The sequence below is a fragment of the Pseudorasbora parva genome, chromosome 5, assembly GCF_024679245.1.
Source record: "Pseudorasbora parva isolate DD20220531a chromosome 5, ASM2467924v1, whole genome shotgun sequence".
Classification (NCBI taxonomy): Eukaryota; Metazoa; Chordata; class Actinopteri; order Cypriniformes; family Gobionidae; genus Pseudorasbora; species Pseudorasbora parva.
This window is the reverse complement of record NC_090176.1, coordinates 20,039,031-20,044,722: the sequence shown is the minus strand read 5'-3', so window position 1 is coordinate 20,044,722 and position 5,692 is coordinate 20,039,031. Positions and strand designations below refer to the sequence as shown.

At 36.9% G+C, this 5,692-nt stretch overlaps 1 long non-coding RNA gene across 1 annotated transcript; it reads right to left on the bottom strand.

Moving 5' to 3' along the window:
• Positions 1–575: 575 nt before the first annotated feature.
• On the bottom strand, positions 576–1,980 carry LOC137076012 (uncharacterized). Its single transcript, XR_010905161.1, has 3 exons — positions 1,319–1,980; positions 1,024–1,188; positions 576–914 (listed from the first exon to the last, which is right to left on the bottom strand). It is a non-coding gene; the product is annotated as an uncharacterized lncRNA (long non-coding RNA).
• Positions 1,981–5,692: the final 3,712 nt, after the last annotated feature.

Here is a 5,692-nt window from a genome sequence, read left to right as displayed (position 1 = left end):
GATTTTCGTCCCCGTAAACGGCCGGAAATCTCCCTGATTTTCGACAATTAACGTCAGTTTACAGCCTGTGAACGTCGCGTTCGTCTGTGCCACATATTGACGGAAACGAACCATGACGTATGTGGAGCTTGCGGAGGCATGCTGGCGCCGGCGCTAATGGCTCTAATTAGCATATGAATAGCAGCTCTGGGCGGCGCCTTGCCGGAATGGCTTGAATTTCCTCACTCAGTATTGGTTAAAACTACTACATTGAAACAAGAAATATCACTCGTGATTGGTTGGCAGATCTGTTACTATTGGTCAACCTGGGTAATAAATTTAAACCCCCAAATTGTAATAATTTTACACACATATATAAAATTATGATTTGCATATTAATTTTTAATTGTATATATTCATATTCATGTGATATGCTATTATGTTTTATATTCATGTCATTGTTATCCTATGGACTACGCTATTATAACCATCAAGGACATTCATTTATTGAGGAAAGGAAAATATGCCAGGGACGTGCAGTTTATTCAAAGAAAGAGCTTTATTAGAACAAACACAACCAAATGCAAAACGTTTGAGATCTGCCCACACAACAATAGGAAGCTCACGAGAAGCCCAAAATCCTACAGCACCATGAAGTCTCTGTTTTCCGCTTCAGAGCTGTAGGTAACTAGCGCCATTCTGTCTGTTTTAAGTCCATTTTTCAGACGTCTGTCGTGCGTTGCCCTGTTCTTTGGAATCGCCTCTAATCTCGATTGCAGCGTGGCACAGAGCTCGGCGAGCTCCTGGCTGGTCGAACAGTCCATCCAGACACCGCGCGAACGATGCCGTCTTCCTCATCAGACATCAGGTCTATGGTAGCGCACTTCCAAAGGCCCACCTCATCCTCAGCTAACACTCGTTCTTGCTTGTAGCAGCTGTAAAAACAAACAATAAAGACAATCAGTATTGCGCGATGTACTGCGTAAAATGCACCTGAAAAATAGTCACACTGACCAAAAACGGATCTAATCTAATAAATCTTACCCTCTTTCTTCTCAATCGACTCTGAGCTGAACTCTTCACAGCTTCTGCGTGCGATGCAAGAACTGGATGTTTGTACCTCCTGCGTACTGTCTCTATGTCTTACATGCAGCTGGAAAACAATTAAATGAGTGTTATGACGAAGTTGTGAAGACGGCGTACTGCTTCCTGTAAAATGACCAGAAAAAGAAAACACTTTTATAAAGCAACTTACATTTGTTCTTTTACAAGGCTAATTTCAGCTTGTGCTACTTAAAAGCTTTGCTTTAGGTTACTTTAGCTTAGATAACAGTCTTACCGCAATCTTAGGACTGGTCTTCTCTTAGGCACTCGTCTTCTCTTCTTAAAGTTAGTATCTTCCACACAGTTTTTCGACTCCAAAGCAAGCAACCTATCATCTATGGACAGCAACCTGGAGCTTACTAAAGTTAACTGCTCGTTAAAATCGGCAGCAAACTGAGCAAGCTGACGAGATAGCCCACTGATTGCATTCAGCTGTTTCTTCCCGCCGGTGTTACGGATCAACTGGGGATCATGTTATCTGGGGACGGGCGCGTGCACGCAGCTAGTTTTACCTGGATTTACAGCAGATGTTAGACGAGGACAGATTCGTCACAGCGGATTTTCCACTGAACAGATTTAAAACGCTTTCCACATTATTGGTAAATGTTTGCATAATATCAGGCTCTGTGTTTTCCTCTGTCGCTGCTTTGCTGTATGTTTCAAACGCAGTTTAAGGGAATTTTTTAATGTGGTTTCATTTCACAACACAGACCACGCCCACATTTTGTTACATTCTTTTCGATGAAAGTCGTATCCAATGACAATTACATTCAATAAATTACATTGTGTCGTATTAGTATCGGAATTTTTATTTTATTTTTAATAACTATTGTTTTTGTAATTTGCTTAGGGTATTTTTTAAATTATATATATATATATATATATATATATATATATATATATATATATATATATATATATATATATATATATATATATATATATATATATATATATATATATATATATATATCCCAACTAAAATAACTCATAGCCTGTCATATTACCTTTCTCATATTAGCCTATTATATTCTATTATAATCTATTATATTGCCCACCCCTTGCCCACCTGCACATCCCAGCTGATATACAAGATTTGGGGGGTCATTCTGCATTTGAAAGTTTGAAAGGGTTTTAAATCTTCTAAATAAAGTAAAATGATTCAAAATCAAGTAATTTATATATGCCAAAGTCAACTTTAAACATATACAATGTAATTTCCAAACAGCAAAATTGTGGCCAGTGAAAATGCTGAGTGGCTAGTAACTTTGGAAAACCACTAGCCACGGTGGCCGGTGAGCAAAAAAGATAATGTCAACCCCTGTATGTATATATATATATATATATATATATATATATATATATATATATATATATATATACATACACACACACACATACATACATACATACATATATATATATATATATATATATATATATATATATATATATATATATATATATATATATGTATGTATGTATATGTAGTGCCGTTAAAATTAATTTGCGTTAACACGTTAATTTTGACAGGCAATGATATATAATATATAAAGTTTGCTGATGTATGACGCTGCTTATTAGCAGGAGACCGCAATGATTGGTAAAAGTTGCGGTGATTGGTCAAAATTGCGAGTCGCACTGAATTCACGGGGACTGATTGCAAATGACACACAATAAATAATCTAGAATACTTTCATCAAATATATAAATTCAAGCTTAAGGTTAAGATTTTACAATTAGGCTATACTGAGCCTGATCTATCTAAGAGATTTTCTTAGAAGGAAGTTAATACCTTTTAAATGTCACATGGGTTAAAACTCCTGCTACCCTGATTTGCATTTGTATAGCTCACAGCATGTTCATTTACATGTTAAAGCCTCCCCTGGAGTTAAGGGAAGGGGGGTCTTGGGGGGGACAACTGCCAAGCAAGGCCCACGTCAATTTCTGACAATTCACGGCAGTTTTCGGTGTCGCCTGCAAACTGCCGTGTACAGTCGTAAACCTGATCTTCCACGACAATCTACAGTGCCGCTTACTGACGAAAATCCCACTTTTCATGCAGTGCATGTTAATAAAGCATTTAATAAATCATTGAGTAACTATTTCTATATGTCTAAATAACAAGATGCATAAACATACATTTAGATAGTTTATTAATCATGTACTTACACTTTCTAAATGATCTTATGAACAACAGAAAAACCTTTAATAACTTGTTTGTAAATAATGTAATAATTTAGAAATACTAAATTAACCATTAATAAAGTATAAAAATACATTTATTAAAGACATTATATATATGTAAAAAAATAACACATTAATAACACATACTATGTATTAATAAACTATTTATTAATGTCTATGAATGCTTTATAAATTATGAATTGACTATTTATTAATGCTTAACCAATGCTTCATAGCATGATTCTAAAGTGTTACCCTGTGGCATTGACCAACAAAACCTGTAACGTAATTATTATTATTTTTGTTATTTAAAGGTCCCGTTCTTTGCGATTCCATCTTTCAAACTTTATTTAGTGTGTAATGTTGCGGTTGGAGCATAAATAATACCTGTAAAATTATAAAGCTCAAAGTTCAATGCCAAGCGAAATATTTTATTTAACAGAAGTTCCCTTTCAAAGCCTACAGGGAACGGCTGGTTTTGACTTCAGCAGGAAGTGCAGGGATGTAATGACGTCACTAGAACCGTTTGTTGACTAACCCTCCGCCCACAAGAACACGCAAAATAGGGGCGTGGTCTTGTTGCTCTCCCACGTGGAGAAGAGAGCACATTCAGCGCTTGCATCTCCCCGTTATGGTAAGAGGCGGGACATTTCCGGGCAAAGTGTGCTAAGCTGCTGTCCAATCACAACACGGGAAGGGCTGGCCCAATCAGAACTCGTTATTTGTTTCTGAAGGAGGGACTTCATAGAACAAGGAAATCATCAGGCCGTTTTTAGGACAGAGGAAACAGCGCTGTACAGATAAGTAAATTGTGTAAAAAATAGCGCATTGTTTACAGGTATAGCACACAAAACATTTTAAATATTAAAAATATTAAATATTAAAAATACAAAATATTCTGAGTAAGCAAGCAGTCCTTCCGCTCACAAATTCTTTCATGTAAATATTGAATCCACCATGGTACAAGCGCAACTGGCTTTTAAAGGGAATGGGAGATGAGACTGGTTTATTGCAAGTTATGCCCAAAAAACACCCATGACTCATTAAGAGAATATGGCAACACGATCACATGTGAATGTGTATCAATAGTACAAGTTTGCAATCTCGTGGAATGTATACACCAAAATTAGTTTTGCCGTGCATATGCTATTCAGTTTTTGGCGTGCATATGATACACACTTTATGGTGTGTTTATGTCACGCCCTTGGGTAGGGTGGGGGTGGTGGTCTGGGTATTTCATGCATATAATATTCCATCAAGTGCGTATCATATGCACGCCAAAAACTGCGTACCATATGCACGCCAAAACTCATGTTGACGTATACATTCCAAGAGATTGCACACTGAGATCGGCCTTGAATAGGGACAATCCTTTTAGACCATTCACAGGTTGCAGCGAAAATTCCCATTGTTAAACAAGCAAAAGTGTATTAGGACACGCCTAAGTGCACTTGCACCGTGTGCTATAGACCATTTGCTTAGATCGCTAAAATAGGGCCTATTATTTTATATAATTTTTCTGAATACTATGAATACTGCAGTTATTATTATGTTTATTATTGAATGTTGGGATAAATATAGAATATAACAAATAGTATGAGATCTCCAAAGCTGTCCGTACAAAGCTCAGCAGACACACAAGCTGTGGAGACCACCCAAGATGCAGAACCCACACGGGACGGGGAACAAGATGAGACAGAAAGAACAAAGAGGTAACAACCAACTGTCACTCCTCATTTACGGGCAAGCTCACACTAAAGAACTATGAAGCTACATGAATCGCCATTGGCATTGTGCTCACACTACACAACAGGTTTTTCTTGTCACCTGTCGTCTTGTCTTAACAGCACTCATACTACAAAACAAAACGCTGATAAGGTGCACAAACTAAAAGAACTTTGACCAAGCAGCAACCTGGACTAAAAATGTTTTTTCACATAAATTAATGAAAAGCCCAGAATACACTGCACGGTTTTAGCAATCCTATATGTTAATAATTATAAATGACACTGTGTGACATGGATATATTTAACTTGGGTATGACATGCATGCAGACTGTACGATGATGACACCTATTGACTCGTAGGCTACGATGCAAGTTTCAGCATAAATCACACTTTGGTTGTAGTACTTTTTAATTTTAGTTTTATATGTTATAAATGGGAAAAAGCTTCAGGTAAGCATTTTTAAGTTTTAGGGCCATGTTGTGTGGATTTTATGTCACATTTTTACTGGCTGGTCAGTAGATGTAGATCGTAGCAGCAAACACAATGTCAGAAAATTGTCGTAGGCTATCTTTGGTCTCAAGACTGTGACAACGGCCAAATTTAAACCTCTCTCACTGTACAATATAGGACCAATGATTAGCAGCCACGTGAACAGAAATCAGCATGATTGTTTCATAATGCCAATTTTTTCAGAG